Raw genomic sequence first — 21,319 nt, forward strand, 5'->3', positions numbered from 1 at the left:
GGTATAAGACCTCCGACGATTTTCTTAACCTGCAAACTAAGGAGAAAAGCTCAATTGTTGAGCTTGTGCTCGGATTGTCTGAGTACAACAATCATTTGAATCAAGTGGGAGTTGATCTTCCAGATAAGATAGTGATGTTTCTCCGAAGTCATTACCACCAAGCTGCTAGAGCTTCGTGATGAACTATAATATATCGGGGACATGTATGATGATCCTTGAGATGTTCGTGATGTTTGACACCACAAAAGTAGAAATCAAGAAGGAGCATCAATTGTTGATGGTTGGTGAAACCACTAGTTTCAAGGAGGGCAAGGGCACGAAGGGATACTTCATGAAACGGCAATTCAGCTGCTGCTCTAGTGAAGAAACCCAAGGTTGAACCCAAACCCGAGACTAAGTGCTTCTGTAATAAGGGGAACAGCCACTGGAGCATAATTACCCTAGATACTTGGTAGATAAGAAGGCTGGCAAGGTCGATAGAAGTATATTGGATATACATTGTGTTGATGTGTACTTTACTAGTACTCCTAGTAGCACCAGGGTATTAGATACCGGTTCGGTTGCTAAGTGTTAGTAACTCGAAATAAAAGCTACGGAATAAACGGAGACTAGCTAAAGGTGAGCTGACGATATGTGTTGGAAGTATTTCCAATGTTGATATGATAAAGCATCGCACGCTCCCTCTACCATCAAGATTGGTGTTAAACCTAAATAATTGTTATTTGGTGTTTGCGTTGAGCATAGACATGATTGGATTATGTCTATCGCAATACGGTTATTCATTTAAGGATAATAATGGTTACTCTGTTTATTTGAATAATACCCTCAATGGTCTTACGCCTAAAATGAATGGTTTATTGAATCTCGATCGTAGTGATACACATGTTCATGCCAAAAGATAGTAATGATAGTACCACCTACTTGTGGCACTGCCACGTAAGTCATATCGGTATAAAACGCATGAAGAAGCTCCATGTTGATGGATCTTTGGACTCACTCATTTTTGAAAAGTTTGAGACATGCGAACCATGTCTATTGGTATATATGCATGAAGAAACTCCATGCAAATGGACCGTTTTGTACTCGCTTGATTTTGAATCACTTGAGACATGCAAATCATACCACATGGGCAAGATGACTGAAAGCCTCGTTTTCGGTAAAATGGAACTAGAAAGCAACATGTTGGAAGTAATACATTTTGATGTGTGCAGTCCAATGAGTGCTGAGGCATGTAGTGGATATCGTTATATTCTTTCTTCACAGATGATTTGAGTAGATGTTGAGTGCATTTACTTAATGAATCACGAGTCTGAATTATTGAAAGGTTCAAGTAATTTCAGGGTGAAGTTGAAAGATCGTCATGACAAGAGGATAAAATATCTATGATATGATCATAGAGATGAATATCTGAATTACGAGTTTGGCATAGAATTAAGACATTGTGGAAATTGTTTCACAACTGATACAGCCTGGAACACCATAGTGTGATGGTGTGTCCGAACATCATAACTGCACCCTATTGGATATGATGCATACCATGATGTCTCTTATCAAATTACCACAATAGTTTATGGGTTAGGCATTAGAGACAACCACATTCACTTTAAATAGGGCACCACGTAATTCCGATGATATGACACCGTATGAACTATGGTTTAGAGAAACCTAAGCTGTCATTTCTTGAAAGTTTGGGGCTGCGACGCTTATGTGAAAAAGGTTTCAGGTAGATAAGCTCGAACCCAAAGCGGATAAATGCATCTTCATAGGACAACCCAAAACAGTTGGGTATACCTCCTGTCTCAGATCCGAAAGCAATAAAGGATTGTTTCTAGAATCGGGTCCTTTCTCGAGGAAAAGTTTCTCTCGAAAGAATTGAGTGGGAGGATGGTGGAGACTTGATGAGGTTATTGAACCGTCTCTTCAACTAGTGTGTGGCAGGGCACAGGAAGTTGTTCCTGTGGCACCTACACCAATTGAAGTGGAAGCTTATGATAGTGATCATGAAACTTCAGATCAAGTCACTAACAAACCTCGTGGGATGACAAGGATGCGTACTACTTCAGAGTGGTACGTAATCATGTCTTGGAAGTCATGTTGCTAGACAACAATGAACCTACGAGCTATGGAGAAGCGATGGTGGGCCCGGATTCCGATAAATGGCTCGAGGCCATATAATCCGGGAGAGGATCCATATATGAAAACAAAGTGTAGACTTTGGAAGAACTACTTGATGGTCGTAAGGCTGTTAGGTACATATGGATTTTAAAAGGAAGACGGACAATGATGGTAATTATCACCGTTAAGAAAGCTCGACTTGTCGTTAAGATGTTTTCCGACAAGTTCAAGGAGTTGACTACGGTGAGACTTTCTCGCTCGTAGCGATGCTAAGAGTCTGTTGGAATTATATTAGCGATTACTGCATTATTTATGAAATCTTGCAGATAGGATGTCAAAACATTGTTTCCTCGACGATTTTCTTGAGGAAAGGTTGTATGTGATACAACCGAAAGGTTTTGTCAATCCTGAAAGATGCTAATAAGTATGCAAAGCTCCAGCAATCCTTCTGAGGACTGGAGTAAGCATCTCGGAGTTGGAATATATGCTTTGATGAGATAATCAAAGATTTTGGGTGTATACAAAGTTTATGAGAAACTGGTATTTCCAAAGAAGTGAGTGGGAGCACTATAGAATTTCTGATAAGTATGTTGTTGACATATTGTAGATCAGAAATGACGTAGAATTTCTAGAAAGCATATAGGGTTGTTTGGAAAGTATTTTTCAATGGAAAGCCTGGATTAAGCTACTTGAACATTGAGCATCAAGATCTATAAGGATAGATCAAAACGCATAATGGTACTTTCAAATGAGCACATACCTTGACATGATCTTGAAGGTGTTCAAGATGGATCAGTCAAAGAAGGAGTTCTTGCCTGAGTTATAAGGTATGAAGTTAAGACTTAAAGTTTGACCACGGCAGAATAGAGAGAAAAGACGAAGGTCGTCCCCTATGCTTAAGACGTAGGCTCTACATATGCTATGCTGTGTACCGCACCTGAAGTGTGCCTTGCCATGAGTCAGTCAAGGGGTACAAGAGTGATCCATGAATGGATCACAGGACAGTGGTCAAAGTTATCCTTAGTAACTAGTGGACTAAGGAAGTTTCTCGATTATGGAGGTGGTAAAAGAGTTCGTCGTAAAGGGTTACGTCGATGCAAGCTTAACACCTATCCGGATAGCTCTGAGTAGAGATACCGGATGCATATAATAGAGCAACAATTTAGAATAGCTCCAAGTAGAACAATTATTTGGAATAAGCTCCAAATAGAGCGTGGTAGCTACATCTAGGAGATGACATAGAGATTTGTAAAGCACACACGGATCTGAAAGGTTCGGACCCGTTGACTAAAACCTCTCTCACAAGCAACATGATCAAACCTAAAACTCATTGAGTGTTAATCACATAGTGATGTGAACTAGACTACTGACTCTAGTAAACTCTTGGGTGTTAGTCACATGGCGATGTGACCTGTGAGTGTTAATTACATGGCGATGTGAACTAGATTATTGACTCTAGTGCAAGTGGGAGACTGTTGGAAATATGCCCTAGAGGCAATAATAAATTGGTTATTATTATATTTCCTTGTTCATGATAATCGTTTATTATCCATGCTATAATTGTATTGATAGGAAACTCAGATACATGTGTGGATACATAGACAACACCATGTCCCTAGTAAGCCTCTAGTTGACTAGCTCGTTGATCAATAGATGGTTACGGTTTCCTGACCATGGACATTGGATGTCGTTGATAACGGGATCACATCATTAGGAGAATCATGTGATGGACAAGACCCAATCCTAAGCATAGCACTAGATCGTGTAGTTCATATGCTATAGCTTTTCTAATGTCAAGTATCATTTCCTTAGACCATGAGATTGTGCAACTCCCGGATACCGTAGGAATGCTTTGGGTGTATCAAACGTCACAACGTAACTGGGTGGCTATAAAGGTGCATTACAGGTATCTCCGAAAGTGTCTGTTGGGTTGGCACGAATCGAGACTGGGATTTGTCACTCCGTGTAAACGGAGAGGTATCTCTGGGCCCACTCGGTAGGACATCATCATATGCGCAATGTGACCAAGGAGTTGATCACGGGATGATGTGTTACGGAACGAGTAAAGAGACTTGCCGGTAACGAGATTGAACAAGGTATTGGATACCGACGATCGAATCTCGGGCAAGTAACATACCGATAGACAAAGGGAATTGTATACGGGATTGATTAAGTCCTTGACATCGTGGTTCATCCGATGAGATCATCGTGGAACATGTGGGAGCCATCATGGGTATCCAGATCCCGCTGTTGGTTATTGACCGGAGAACGTCTCGGTCATGTCTGCATGTCTCCCGAACCCGTAGGGTCTACACACTTAAGGTTCGGTGACGCTAGGGTTATGAAGATATTAGTATGCGGTAACCCGAATGTTGTTCGGAGTCCCGGATGAGATCCCGGACGTCGCGAGGAGTTCCGGAATGGTCCGGAGGTAAAGAATTATATATAGGAAGTGCTATTTCGGCCATCAGGACAAGTTTCGGGGTCATCGGTATTGTACCGGGACCACCGGAAGGGTCCCGGGGGTCCACCGGGTGGGGCCACCTGCCCCGGGGGGGCACATGGGCTGTAGGGGGTGTGCCTTGGCCTATATGGGCCAAGGGCACCGGCCACAAGAGGCCCATGCGCCAAGAGAGAGGAAAAGGGGAGAGTCCTAAAAGGGGAAGGCACCTCCGAGGTGCCTTGGGGAGGATGGACTCCTCCCCACCCTTGGCCGCACCCTTCCTTGGAGGAAGGGGCAAGGGCTGCGCCTCCCCCTCTCCCTTGGCCCTATATATAGTGGGGAAAAAGGAGGAGCAAACCAATCTAAGGCCTGGCGCCTCCCTCTCCCTCCCGTGACACATCTCCCTCCTCCCGCAGCGCTTCGCGAAGCCCTGTTGGAATCCCGCTACTTCCACCATGCCGTCGTGCTGCTGGATCTCCATCAACCTCTCCCTCCTCCTTGCTGGATCAAGGCATGGGAGACGTCTCCCTTCCGTACGTGTGTTGAACGCGGAGGTGCTGTCCGTTCGGCACTAGGATCATCGGTGATTTGAATCACGACGAGTACGACTCCATCAACCCCGTTCTCTTGAACGCTTCCGCGCGCGATCTACAAGGGTATGTAGATCCAATCCTCCCTCGTTGCTAGATAACTCCATAGATTGATCTTGGTGACACGTAGGAAAATTTTGAATTTATGCTACGTTCCCCAACAGTGGCATCATGAGCTAGGTCTATGCGTAGATTCTATGCACGAGTAGAACACAAAGTAGTTGTGGGCGTTGATCTTGTTCAATATGCTTGCCGTTACTAGTCTTATCTTGATTCGGCGGCATCGTAGGATGAAGCGGCCCGGACCGACCTTACACGTACTCTTACGTGAGACAGGTTCCACCGACTGACATGCACTAGTTGCATAAGGTGGCTAGCGGGTGTCTGTCTCTCCTACTTTAGTCGGATCGGATTCGATGAAAAGGGTCCTTATGAAGGGTAAATAGCAATTGGCATATCACGTTGTGGTTTTGTGTAGGTAAGAAACGTTCTTGCTAGAAACCCATAGCAGCCACGTAAAACATGCAAACAACAATTAGAGGACGTCTAACTTGTTTTTGCAGGGTATGCTATGTGATGTGATATGGCCAAAAGGATGTGATGAATGATATATGTAATGTATGAGATTAATCATGTTCTTGTAATAGATGATCATGGAGCCCCAAGATGGAGATCAAAGGAGCTACATGATATTGGCCATATCATGTCACTATTTGATTGCATATGATGTTTATCATGTTATGCATCTTGTTTACTTAGTACGACGGTAGTAAATAAGATGATCCCTCATTAAAATTTCAAGAAGTGTTCTCCCCTAACTGTGCACCGTTGCTACAGTTCGTCGCTTCGAAGCATCACGTGTTAATCGGGTGTGATAGATCCTTTCGTTCACATACAACGGGTGTAAGAAGTTTTACACATGCAAAAACACTTAGGGTTAACTTGACGAGCCTAGCATGTGAAGACATGGCCTCGGAACACAGAGACCGAAAGGTCGAGCATGAGTCGTATAGAAGATACGATCAACATGAAGATGTTCACCGACGTTGACTAGTCCGTCTCACGTGTTAATCGGACACGGCCTAGCTCACTCGGATCATGTAATCACTTACATGACTAGAGGGATGTCTATCTGAGTGGGAGTTCATAAGATGAACTTAATTATCCTGAACATAGTCAAAAAGGATTTTGCAAATTATGTCGTAGCTCGCGTTTCAGTTCTACTGTTTAGATATGTTCCTAGAGAAAATTTAGTTGAAAGTTGATAGTAGCAATTATGCAGACAAGGTCCGTAAACTGAGGATTGTCCTCAATGCTTCTTAGAAGGCTTATGTCCTTAATGCACTGCTCAGTGTGCTGAACCTCGAACGTTGTCTGTGGATGTTGCGAACATCTGACATACACGTTTTGATAACTACATGATAGTTCAGTTAAACGGTTTAGAGTTGAGGCACCAAAGACGTTTTTTGAAACGTCGCGAAACATGTGAGATGTTTCGAGGGCTGAAATTAGGATTTCAAGCTCGTGCCCACGTCAAGAGGTATAAGACCTCCGACGATTTTCTTAACCTGCAAACTAAGGAGAAAAGCTCAATTGTTGAGCTTGTGCTCGGATTGTCTGAGTACAACAATCATTTGAATCAAGTGGGAGTTGATCTTCCAGATAAGATAGTGATGTTTCTCCGAAGTCATTACCACCAAGCTGCTAGAGCTTCGTGATGAACTATAATATATCGGGGACATGTATGATGATCCTTGAGATGTTCGTGATGTTTGACACCACAAAAGTAGAAATCAAGAAGGAGCATCAATTGTTGATGGTTGGTGAAACCACTAGTTTCAAGGAGGGCAAGGGCACGAAGGGATACTTCATGAAACGGCAATTCAGCTGCTGCTCTAGTGAAGAAACCCAAGGTTGAACCCAAACCCGAGACTAAGTGCTTCTGTAATAAGGGGAACAGCCACTGGAGCATAATTACCCTAGATACTTGGTAGATAAGAAGGCTGGCAAGGTCGATAGAAGTATATTGGATATACATTGTGTTGATGTGTACTTTACTAGTACTCCTAGTAGCACCAGGGTATTAGATACCGGTTCGGTTGCTAAGTGTTAGTAACTCGAAATAAAAGCTACGGAATAAACGGAGACTAGCTAAAGGTGAGCTGACGATATGTGTTGGAAGTATTTCCAATGTTGATATGATAAAGCATCGCACGCTCCCTCTACCATCAAGATTGGTGTTAAACCTAAATAATTGTTATTTGGTGTTTGCGTTGAGCATAGACATGATTGGATTATGTCTATCGCAATACGGTTATTCATTTAAGGATAATAATGGTTACTCTGTTTATTTGAATAATACCCTCAATGGTCTTACGCCTAAAATGAATGGTTTATTGAATCTCGATCGTAGTGATACACATGTTCATGCCAAAAGATAGTAATGATAGTACCACCTACTTGTGGCACTGCCACGTAAGTCATATCGGTATAAAACGCATGAAGAAGCTCCATGTTGATGGATCTTTGGACTCACTCATTTTTGAAAAGTTTGAGACATGCGAACCATGTCTATTGGTATATATGCATGAAGAAACTCCATGCAAATGGACCGTTTTGTACTCGCTTGATTTTGAATCACTTGAGACATGCAAATCATACCACATGGGCAAGATGACTGAAAGCCTCGTTTTCGGTAAAATGGAACTAGAAAGCAACATGTTGGAAGTAATACATTTTGATGTGTGCAGTCCAATGAGTGCTGAGGCATGTAGTGGATATCGTTATATTCTTTCTTCACAGATGATTTGAGTAGATGTTGAGTGCATTTACTTAATGAATCACGAGTCTGAATTATTGAAAGGTTCAAGTAATTTCAGGGTGAAGTTGAAAGATCGTCGTGACAAGAGGATAAAATATCTATGATATGATCATAGAGATGAATATCTGAATTACGAGTTTGGCATAGAATTAAGACATTGTGGAAATTGTTTCACAACTGATACAGCCTGGAACACCATAGTGTGATGGTGTGTCCGAACATCATAACTGCACCCTATTGGATATGATGCATACCATGATGTCTCTTATCAAATTACCACAATAGTTTATGGGTTAGGCATTAGAGACAACCACATTCACTTTAAATAGGGCACCACGTAATTCCGATGATATGACACCGTATGAACTATGGTTTAGAGAAACCTAAGCTGTCATTTCTTGAAAGTTTGGGGCTGCGACGCTTATGTGAAAAAGGTTTCAGGTAGATAAGCTCGAACCCAAAGCGGATAAATGCATCTTCATAGGACAACCCAAAACAGTTGGGTATACCTCCTGTCTCAGATCCGAAAGCAATAAAGGATTGTTTCTAGAATCGGGTCCTTTCTCGAGGAAAAGTTTCTCTCGAAAGAATTGAGTGGGAGGATGGTGGAGACTTGATGAGGTTATTGAACCGTCTCTTCAACTAGTGTGTGGCAGGGCACAGGAAGTTGTTCCTGTGGCACCTACACCAATTGAAGTGGAAGCTTATGATAGTGATCATGAAACTTCAGATCAAGTCACTAACAAACCTCGTGGGATGACAAGGATGCGTACTACTTCAGAGTGGTACGTAATCATGTCTTGGAAGTCATGTTGCTAGACAACAATGAACCTACGAGCTATGGAGAAGCGATGGTGGGCCCGGATTCCGATAAATGGCTCGAGGCCATATAATCCGGGAGAGGATCCATATATGAAAACAAAGTGTAGACTTTGGAAGAACTACTTGATGGTCGTAAGGCTGTTAGGTACATATGGATTTTAAAAGGAAGACGGACAATGATGGTAATTATCACCGTTAAGAAAGCTCGACTTGTCGTTAAGATGTTTTCCGACAAGTTCAAGGAGTTGACTACGGTGAGACTTTCTCGCTCGTAGCGATGCTAAGAGTCTGTTGGAATTATATTAGCGATTACTGCATTATTTATGAAATCTTGCAGATAGGATGTCAAAACATTGTTTCCTCGACGATTTTCTTGAGGAAAGGTTGTATGTGATACAACCGAAAGGTTTTGTCAATCCTGAAAGATGCTAATAAGTATGCAAAGCTCCAGCAATCCTTCTGAGGACTGGAGTAAGCATCTCGGAGTTGGAATATATGCTTTGATGAGATAATCAAAGATTTTGGGTGTATACAAAGTTTATGAGAAACTGGTATTTCCAAAGAAGTGAGTGGGAGCACTATAGAATTTCTGATAAGTATGTTGTTGACATATTGTAGATCAGAAATGACGTAGAATTTCTAGAAAGCATATAGGGTTGTTTGGAAAGTATTTTTCAATGGAAAGCCTGGATTAAGCTACTTGAACATTGAGCATCAAGATCTATAAGGATAGATCAAAACGCATAATGGTACTTTCAAATGAGCACATACCTTGACATGATCTTGAAGGTGTTCAAGATGGATCAGTCAAAGAAGGAGTTCTTGCCTGAGTTATAAGGTATGAAGTTAAGACTTAAAGTTTGACCACGGCAGAATAGAGAGAAAAGACGAAGGTCGTCCCCTATGCTTAAGACGTAGGCTCTACATATGCTATGCTGTGTACCGCACCTGAAGTGTGCCTTGCCATGAGTCAGTCAAGGGGTACAAGAGTGATCCATGAATGGATCACAGGACAGTGGTCAAAGTTATCCTTAGTAACTAGTGGACTAAGGAAGTTTCTCGATTATGGAGGTGGTAAAAGAGTTCGTCGTAAAGGGTTACGTCGATGCAAGCTTAACACCTATCCGGATAGCTCTGAGTAGAGATACCGGATGCATATAATAGAGCAACAATTTAGAATAGCTCCAAGTAGAACAATTATTTGGAATAAGCTCCAAATAGAGCGTGGTAGCTACATCTAGGAGATGACATAGAGATTTGTAAAGCACACACGGATCTGAAAGGTTCGGACCCGTTGACTAAAACCTCTCTCACAAGCAACATGATCAAACCTAAAACTCATTGAGTGTTAATCACATAGTGATGTGAACTAGACTACTGACTCTAGTAAACTCTTGGGTGTTAGTCACATGGCGATGTGACCTGTGAGTGTTAATTACATGGCGATGTGAACTAGATTATTGACTCTAGTGCAAGTGGGAGACTGTTGGAAATATGCCCTAGAGGCAATAATAAATTGGTTATTATTATATTTCCTTGTTCATGATAATCGTTTATTATCCATGCTATAATTGTATTGATAGGAAACTCAGATACATGTGTGGATACATAGACAACACCATGTCCCTAGTAAGCCTCTAGTTGACTAGCTCGTTGATCAATAGATGGTTACGGTTTCCTGACCATGGACATTGGATGTCGTTGATAACGGGATCACATCATTAGGAGAATCATGTGATGGACAAGACCCAATCCTAAGCATAGCACTAGATCGTGTAGTTCATATGCTATAGCTTTTCTAATGTCAAGTATCATTTCCTTAGACCATGAGATTGTGCAACTCCCGGATACCGTAGGAATGCTTTGGGTGTATCAAACGTCACAACGTAACTGGGTGGCTATAAAGGTGCATTACAGGTATCTCCGAAAGTGTCTGTTGGGTTGGCACGAATCGAGACTGGGATTTGTCACTCCGTGTAAACGGAGAGGTATCTCTGGGCCCACTCGGTAGGACATCATCATATGCGCAATGTGACCAAGGAGTTGATCACGGGATGATGTGTTACGGAACGAGTAAAGAGACTTGCCGGTAACGAGATTGAACAAGGTATTGGATACCGACGATCGAATCTCGGGCAAGTAACATACCGATAGACAAAGGGAATTGTATACGGGATTGATTAAGTCCTTGACATCGTGGTTCATCCGATGAGATCATCGTGGAACATGTGGGAGCCATCATGGGTATCCAGATCCCGCTGTTGGTTATTGACCGGAGAACGTCTCGGTCATGTCTGCATGTCTCCCGAACCCGTAGGGTCTACACACTTAAGGTTCGGTGACGCTAGGGTTATGAAGATATTAGTATGCGGTAACCCGAATGTTGTTCGGAGTCCCGGATGAGATCCCGGACGTCGCGAGGAGTTCCGGAATGGTCCGGAGGTAAAGAATTATATATAGGAAGTGCTATTTCGGCCATCAGGACAAGTTTCGGGGTCATCGGTATTGTACCGGGACCACCGGAAGGGTCCCGGGGGTCCACCGGGTGGGGCCACCTGCCCCGGGGGGGCACATGGGCTGTAGGGGGTGTGCCTTGGCCTATATGGGCCAAGGGCACCGGCCACAAGAGGCCCATGCGCCAAGAGAGAGGAAAAGGGGAGAGTCCTAAAAGGGGAAGGCACCTCCGAGGTGCCTTGGGGAGGATGGACTCCTCCCCACCCTTGGCCGCACCCTTCCTTGGAGGAAGGGGCAAGGGCTGCGCCTCCCCCTCTCCCTTGGCCCTATATATAGTGGGGAAAAAGGAGGAGCAAACCAATCTAAGGCCTGGCGCCTCCCTCTCCCTCCCGTGACACATCTCCCTCCTCCCGCAGCGCTTCGCGAAGCCCTGTTGGAATCCCGCTACTTCCACCATGCCGTCGTGCTGCTGGATCTCCATCAACCTCTCCCTCCTCCTTGCTGGATCAAGGCATGGGAGACGTCTCCCTTCCGTACGTGTGTTGAACGCGGAGGTGCTGTCCGTTCGGCACTAGGATCATCGGTGATTTGAATCACGACGAGTACGACTCCATCAACCCCGTTCTCTTGAACGCTTCCGCGCGCGATCTACAAGGGTATGTAGATCCAATCCTCCCTCGTTGCTAGATAACTCCATAGATTGATCTTGGTGACACGTAGGAAAATTTTGAATTTATGCTACGTTCCCCAACAGTGGCATCATGAGCTAGGTCTATGCGTAGATTCTATGCACGAGTAGAACACAAAGTAGTTGTGGGCGTTGATCTTGTTCAATATGCTTGCCGTTACTAGTCTTATCTTGATTCGGCGGCATCGTAGGATGAAGCGGCCCGGACCGACCTTACACGTACTCTTACGTGAGACAGGTTCCACCGACTGACATGCACTAGTTGCATAAGGTGGCTAGCGGGTGTCTGTCTCTCCTACTTTAGTCGGATCGGATTCGATGAAAAGGGTCCTTATGAAGGGTAAATAGCAATTGGCATATCACGTTGTGGTTTTGTGTAGGTAAGAAACGTTCTTGCTAGAAACCCATAGCAGCCACGTAAAACATGCAAACAACAATTAGAGGACGTCTAACTTGTTTTTGCAGGGTATGCTATGTGATGTGATATGGCCAAAAGGATGTGATGAATGATATATGTAATGTATGAGATTAATCATGTTCTTGTAATAGATGATCATGGAGCCCCAAGATGGAGATCAAAGGAGCTACATGATATTGGCCATATCATGTCACTATTTGATTGCATATGATGTTTATCATGTTATGCATCTTGTTTACTTAGTACGACGGTAGTAAATAAGATGATCCCTCATTAAAATTTCAAGAAGTGTTCTCCCCTAACTGTGCATCGTTGCTACAGTTCGTCGCTTCGAAGCATCACGTGTTAATCGGGTGTGATAGATCCTTTCGTTCACATACAACGGGTGTAAGAAGTTTTACACATGCAAAAACACTTAGGGTTAACTTGACGAGCCTAGCATGTGAAGACATGGCCTCGGAACACAGAGACCGAAAGGTCGAGCATGAGTCGTATAGAAGATACGATCAACATGAAGATGTTCACCGACGTTGACTAGTCCGTCTCACGTGTTAATCGGACACGGCCTAGCTCACTCGGATCATGTAATCACTTACATGACTAGAGGGATGTCTATCTGAGTGGGAGTTCATAAGATGAACTTAATTATCCTGAACATAGTCAAAAAGGATTTTGCAAATTATGTCGTAGCTCGCGTTTCAGTTCTACTGTTTAGATATGTTCCTAGAGAAAATTTAGTTGAAAGTTGATAGTAGCAATTATGCAGACAAGGTCCGTAAACTGAGGATTGTCCTCAATGCTTCTTAGAAGGCTTATGTCCTTAATGCACTGCTCAGTGTGCTGAACCTCGAACGTTGTCTGTGGATGTTGCGAACATCTGACATACACGTTTTCATAACTACATGATAGTTCAGTTAAACGGTTTAGAGTTGAGGCACCAAAGACGTTTTTTGAAACGTCGCGAAACATGTGAGATGTTTCGAGGGCTGAAATTAGGATTTCAAGCTCGTGCCCACGTCAAGAGGTATAAGACCTCCGACGATTTTCTTAACCTGCAAACTAAGGAGAAAAGCTCAATTGTTGAGCTTGTGCTCGGATTGTCTGAGTACAACAATCATTTGAATCAAGTGGGAGTTGATCTTCCAGATAAGATAGTGATGTTTCTCCGAAGTCATTACCACCAAGCTGCTAGAGCTTCGTGATGAACTATAATATATCGGGGACATGTATGATGATCCTTGAGATGTTCGTGATGTTTGACACCACAAAAGTAGAAATCAAGAAGGAGCATCAATTGTTGATGGTTGGTGAAACCACTAGTTTCAAGGAGGGCAAGGGCACGAAGGGATACTTCATGAAACGGCAATTCAGCTGCTGCTCTAGTGAAGAAACCCAAGGTTGAACCCAAACCCGAGACTAAGTGCTTCTGTAATAAGGGGAACAGCCACTGGAGCATAATTACCCTAGATACTTGGTAGATAAGAAGGCTGGCAAGGTCGATAGAAGTATATTGGATATACATTGTGTTGATGTGTACTTTACTAGTACTCCTAGTAGCACCAGGGTATTAGATACCGGTTCGGTTGCTAAGTGTTAGTAACTCGAAATAAAAGCTACGGAATAAACGGAGACTAGCTAAAGGTGAGCTGACGATATGTGTTGGAAGTATTTCCAATGTTGATATGATAAAGCATCGCACGCTCCCTCTACCATCAAGATTGGTGTTAAACCTAAATAATTGTTATTTGGTGTTTGCGTTGAGCATAGACATGATTGGATTATGTCTATCGCAATACGGTTATTCATTTAAGGATAATAATGGTTACTCTGTTTATTTGAATAATACCCTCAATGGTCTTACGCCTAAAATGAATGGTTTATTGAATCTCGATCGTAGTGATACACATGTTCATGCCAAAAGATAGTAATGATAGTACCACCTACTTGTGGCACTGCCACGTAAGTCATATCGGTATAAAACGCATGAAGAAGCTCCATGTTGATGGATCTTTGGACTCACTCATTTTTGAAAAGTTTGAGACATGCGAACCATGTCTATTGGTATATATGCATGAAGAAACTCCATGCAAATGGACCGTTTTGTACTCGCTTGATTTTGAATCACTTGAGACATGCAAATCATACCACATGGGCAAGATGACTGAAAGCCTCGTTTTCGGTAAAATGGAACTAGAAAGCAACATGTTGGAAGTAATACATTTTTCGTGTGTTGTTTACTTATTTTGATGAATCTATGGCTAGTAAAATAGTTTATAAACCATAGAGAAATTGGAATACAGTAGGTTTAACATCAATATAAATAAAGAATTAGTTCATTACAGTACCAAGTGGTCTTTTATTTTCTTATAATAACGGAGCTCACGAGTTTTCTGTTAAGTTTTGTGTTGTGAGGTTTTCAAGTTTTGGGTAAGGATTCAATGGACTATGGAATAAGGAGTGGCAAGAGCCTAAGCTTGGGGATTCCCAAGGCACCCCAAGGTAATATTCAAGGATAGCCAAGAGCCTAAGCTTGGGGATGCCCCGGAAGGCATCCCCTCTTTCGTCTTCGTTCATCGGTAACTTTACTTGGAGCTATATTTTTATTCACCACATGATATGTGTTTTGCTTGGAGCATCAATTTATTTTGTTAGGATTTGCTTTCTGTTATTTAGAACAATTTTTTGCATCTTTTATTTGAATAAAAGTGGCATTGATAGCCTTTACTATGCCTATGTTACAAGTATACATGTTGCTGTTTGAAAACAGAAAGTTTACCGCTGTTGCAATAATTCCCTAGAAAATTCAGAATGTGATAAAATGTTGAAACCTTTTGAATATTAAGCTCTGATAAATTTACTACAGTGGTAATTTTCTTTCATAATTTTTGGAGCTAGGGAAGTATGGATGTTGCAGCATTCTTTACAGACTATCCTGTTTAGGCAGATTGCTGTTATGTTTGCATTGTTTGCATATGTTTGCTTCTTTAATGATTCTATTTGAGGATAGGACTATTAAATATGCAGAGGAATTTAGTATTCAATGTTGAATAATAATTTTAGTGATTTGCTACAGTGGAGTATGATAAGGTTTTGGCAATGGTTTATACTAACTTATCTCACGAGTCCTTGTTGAGTTTTGTGTGGATGAAGCTTTTGAGATTTAGGGAGACCGTGATATGAGAGGAATTAAGGAGACACAAAAGCTCAATCTTGGGGATGCCCAAGGCATCAAAAGATAATTTTTCAAGAAGTCTCAAGCATCTAAGCTTGGGGATGCCCCGGTTGGCATCCCACCTTTCTTCTTCAACAACTATCGGTCAGTATCGGTTGATCCTAAGTTTTTGCTTCTTCACATGATGTTTGTCATTCTTAGAATGTCATTTTATTTTGCTTTTCTTGCTGTTTGAATAGAATACCAAGATCTGAAATTATTAAATATTAGAGAGTCTTCACATAGTTGCATAATTATTCGACTACTCGTTGATCTTCACTTATATCTTTCGGAGTAGTTTGTCATTTTTCTCTAGTGCTTCACTTATATCTTTTAGAGCATGGTGGTAGTTTTATTTTGAAGAAATAGATGAACTCTCTTGCTTCACTTAGATTATTTTGAGAGTCTTAAATAGCATGGTAATGTGCTTAAAAATCCTAATATGCTAAGCATACAAGATTTGTAAGAATTCTTATGAGTATGTTGAATACTAAGAGAAGTTTGATGCTTGATGATTGTTTTGAGATATGGAGGTGATAATATCAAAAGTCGTGCTAGTTGATTAGTTGTGAATTTGAGAAATGCTTGTGTTGAAGTTTGCAAGTCCCATAGCATGCACGTATGGTAAACGTTATGTAACAAATTTGAAACATGAGGTGTTATTTGATTGTCCTCCTTATGAGTGGCGGTCGGGGACGAGCGATGGTCTTTTCCTACCAATCTATCCCCCTAGGAGCATGCGCGTAGTGCCGAGGTTTTTGATGACTTGTAGATTTTTGCAATAAGTATATGAGTTCTTTATGACTAATGTTGAGTCCATGGATTATACGCACTCTCACCCTTCCATCATTGCTAGCCTCTACGGTACCGTGCATTGCCCTTTCTCACATCGAGAGTTGGTGCAAACTTCGCCGGTGCATCCAAACCCCGTGATATGATACGCTCTTTCACACATAAACCTCCTTATATCTTCCTCAAAACAGCCACCATACCTACCTATTATGGCATTTCCATAACCATTCCGAGATATATTGCCATGCAACTTTCCACCGTTCCGTTCTTCATGACACATTCATCATTGTCATATTGCTTAGCATGATCATGTAGTTGACATAGTATTTGTGGCAAAGCCACCGTTCATAATTCTTTCATACATGTCACTCTTGATTCATTGCATATCCCGGTACATCGTCAGAGGCATTCATATAGAGTCATACTTTGTTCTAGTATCGAGTTGTAATCATTGAGTTGTAAATAGATAGAAGTGTGATGATCATCATTCAATAGAGCATTGTCCCAAAAAAAGAGAAAAGAGAAAGGCCAAAGAAAAAAAAGGCCCAAAATATATATATATTAAAAAAATAAAAAAATAAAAGGGGCAATGCTACTATCCTTTTTTCCACACTTGTGCTTCAAAGTAGCACCATGATATAGCGAGTCTCATATATTGTGCTTCAAAGTAGCACCATGTTCTTCATATAGAGAGTCTCATATGTTGTCACTTTCATATACTAGTGGGAATTTTTCATTATAGAACTTGGCTTGTATATTCCAACAATGGGCCTCCTCAAGTGCCCTAGGTCTTCGTGAGCAAGCAAGTTGGATGCACACCCACTTAGTTTCTTTTGTTGAGCTTTCATACATTTATAGCTCTAGTGCATCCGTTGCATGGCAATCCCTACTCCTTACATTAACATCAATCGATGGGCATCTCAATAGCCCATTGATTAGCCTCGTTGATGTGAGACTTTCTCCTTTTTTGTCTTCTCCACATAACCCCCTCATTATATTCTATTCCACCCATAGTGCTATATCCATGGCTCGCGCTCATGTATTGCGTGAAAGTTTATAAGTTTGAGATTACTAAAGTATGAAACAATTGCTTGGCTTGTCATCGGGGTTGCGCATGATGAGAGCATTCTTGTGTGACGAAAATGAAACATGACTAAACTATATGATTTTGTAGGGATGAACTTTCTTTGGCCATGTTATTTTGAGAAGACATAATTGCTTAGTTAGTATGCTTGAAGTATTATCATTTTTATGTCAATATGAACTTTTGTCTTGAATCTTTCGGATATGAATATTCATATCACAAGTAAGAAGAATTACATTGAAATTATGCCAACTAGCATTCCACATCAAAAATTCTTTCTTTTATCATTTACCTACTCGAGGACGAGCAGGAATTAAGCTTGGGGATGCTGATACGTCTCCAATGTATCTATAATTTTTGATTGCTCCATGCTATATTATCTACTGTTTTGAATGTTTATGAGCTTTATTATACACTTTTATATCATTTTTGGGACTAACCTATTAACCCAGAGCCCAGTGCCAGTTTCTGGTTTTACCCTGTTTTAGGGTTTCGAAGAAAAGGAAAATCAAATGGAGTCCAATTGACCTGAAACTTCACGAAACTCTTTTTTGGAAGGAAAGAAGCCCAGAAGACTTGGAGTGCACGTCGGGGGATCTGTGAGGAGGTCACGAGGCAGGGGGCGCGCCCTCCACCCTCGTGAGCCCCTCGTGGCCCCCCTAACATACTTCTTCCGCCTATATATCTCCATATACCCTAAAAACATCAGGGAGCACAATAGATCGGGAGTTCCGCCGCCAGAAGCCTCCGTAGCCACCGAAAGCCAATCTAGACCCGTTCCAGCACCCTGTCGGAGGGGGCAATCCTTCTCCGGTGGCCATCTTCATTATCCCGGTGCTCTCCATGACGAGGAGGGAGTAGTTCTCCCTCAGGGCTGAGGGTATGTACCAGTAGCTATGTGTTTGATCTCTCTCTCTCGTGTTCTTGAGGTGATACGATCTTGATGTATCACAAGCTTTGCTATTATATTTGGATCCTATGATGTTTCTTCCCCCCTCTACTCTCTTGTAATGAATTGAGTTTCCCCTTTGGAGTTATCTTATCGGATTGAGTCTTTAAAGATTTGAGAACACTTGATGTATGTCTTGCCGTGCGTATATGTGGTGACAATGGGATACCACGTGATTCACTTGATGTATGTTTTGGTGATCAACTTGCGGATTCCGCCCATGAACCTATGCATAGGGGTTGGCACACGTTTTCGTCGTGATTCTCCGGTAGAAACTTTGGGGCACTCTTTGAGGTTCTATGTGTTGGGTGAATAGATGAATCTGAGATTGTGTGACACATATCGTATAATCATATCCACGGATACTTGAGGTGACATTGGAGTATCTAGGTGACATTAGGGTTTTGATTGATTTGTGTCTTAAGGTGTTATTCTAGTACGAACTCTAGGGTTGTTTGTGACACTTATAGGAATAGCCCAACGGATTGATTGGAAAGAATAACTTTGAGGTGGTTTCGTACCCTACCATAATCTCTTCGTTCGTTCTCCGCTATTAGTGACTTTGGAGTGACTCTTTGTTGCATGTTGAGGGATAGTTATGTGATCCAATTATGTTATTATTGTTGAGGGGACTTGCACTAGTGAAAGTATGAACCCTATGCCTTGTTTCAACGTATTGCAATATCGTTTATGCTCACTTTTATCATTAGTTACCTTGCTGTTTTTATATTTTTAGATTACAAATACTATTATCTACTATCCATATACCACTTGTATCACCATCTCTTCACCGAACTAGTGCACCTATACAATTTACCATTGTATTGAGTGTGTTGGGGACACAAGAGACTCTTTGTTATTTGGTTGCAGGGTTGCTTGAGAGAGACCATCTTCATCCTACGCCTCCTACGGATTGATAAACCTTAGGTCATCCACTTGAGGGAAATTTTCTACTGTCCTACAAACCTCTGTACTTGGAGGTCCAACAACGTCTACAAGAAGAAGGTTGTGTAGTAGACATCAGAGAGCAACTAACCAACAAGAGTACCCCTTGCGGGAGCCCAGCAAGGGCCATTTCTGATGGATTGAGAACGCGCCTCCTGTCGCGCTATCAGCCGCCGCCACATGTCGCGTGCTGCATGTTTCCTCGGGATTTTGTTTTTCTATTTTTTTACATGTTTTCGGGTTTTAGATGGTTTTTTCAACATTTTTGTGTTTTGCCCTATTTTCCTTAGGTTTTGGAGAAAAAAATTATGCACAACTCTGTATCTCGGAAAGAAAAAAAATATGTTTCCTTTTTTCTCGTTTGGCTTCTGCGAGAGGCACAAATTTGCTTCTCGTGAAGGCACATGTTTGAAAAATCATATTTTTTTGCTTCTGCCACAGACACATATCTGCTTCTTGTGGAGGCGTGGTTTTACTTCCGTGATAGGCCAGGTGTGCCTCTCAAAAAAGAAAAAAGTGTATTTTCTTTTCTTATTTGCTTTCGGGAGAGGCACTGATCTGTTTCTCATGGACGTACGAGTTTCATTCCGCAAGAGCACAACTGTGTCTCTCAGAAAGAGAAAAAAATGTGTTTTTCTTTTTCTGTTCTTTCTTTTTTTGCTTCCTCAAGAAGCACATATTTGCTTCCATAATAGACACGGTTGTGCCTCTCGGAAAGGGAAAAACTCATTTTTTTGGCTTCCGCAAAATGCACAGATTTGCTTCTCGTGCAGGTACATGTTTACTCCCGTGAGAGGCACGTGCATGTTTTTTCTGCTATTTTTCTCTCGCGAGAGGCACGGTTGTGCCTCTCAAAAAGGGAAAAAGGTAGAAAAAAACCATGCTTCCCGCTCAATTTTTTCTCTTCTAGTTTTTCCCATGAAACAAAAAGGTCATCGAAATCTATTAACATGTGATATAGTTTGAAAGATTTCGAAGCGAGAAATTCAACTGTTGAAACGATTTGGGATTTGAATGCACGGTTGTGAAATAAAACATTTTGAATAAACGAATATACAAAAAAGAAAATACTCTTAGATGAGAGTGACCTTTGCAAGGAGTACCTCTTAATTACTGATTTCTCGTTTGTGTCTCGCATGAAGCGAGACTGTCTCCCTTCAAGCAGCTGCCCAATTGGGCCGGCCTAGCGCGGATACATGCCTTCAGTGCTTTGCTTCTTCTGTTTCTTTTACTTTTCCTTTTATTTTGGAATATTCTGAATATGTCTTTAATCAAACTCACTTTATGTACAAAAGTTGAAAATGTATAGTGCAAATGGAAAAAAGGAAGAAATCAAAAAAATAAAATCTTCAGTTTCTAAAAAATGTTAACTATGCACTTAAAACGTTAAATGTGCATCTAAAACATGTTTCAATGTATAAGAAAAATTTATGCAAAAAATATACAATGTGAATGGGGAAAAGTAGACATAAAAAATTCCATAAATTTAATCATGTATTTGTACAATGTTAAACGTGTATAAAATATATTCTTGATGCATACAAAAAATGTAGAATGTGTATGAAGAAATTAGACATAAAAACTATAAGTTTTAGAAAATGTTAATCATGAATTTGAATATGTTGTATGTGTATACTGATGTATACAAAAAATGCACAATGTTTATGGAAAAAGTAGACATCAAAAAAATTATGTTTTCAGAAATGTTAAGCATGTATTTCCAAATGTTAAACCTGTATATAAATGTGTATGAAAAAATTAGACATTAAAAAATATAGTTGTCAAAAATGTTAATCATGAATTTGATAAATATTAAACGTGTATATAAGAAATGTTTCTAGTGTATACTAAAAATGTACAAAGAATACCTAAACCAAAAAAGAAACAAAAAAAGCTAAGAAAAACAAAAGAAACAAACAAAAAACCAAAAAAATTCAGGAGAAAACAAAAAATAAACATAAAGAAAGAAAAAAACTGGTAACAAATG

Source organism: Triticum urartu, chromosome 5A (assembly GCF_056163025.1).
Source record: "Triticum urartu cultivar PI428250 chromosome 5A, HENAU_Tu73, whole genome shotgun sequence".
Taxonomy (NCBI): Eukaryota; Viridiplantae; Streptophyta; class Magnoliopsida; order Poales; family Poaceae; genus Triticum; species Triticum urartu.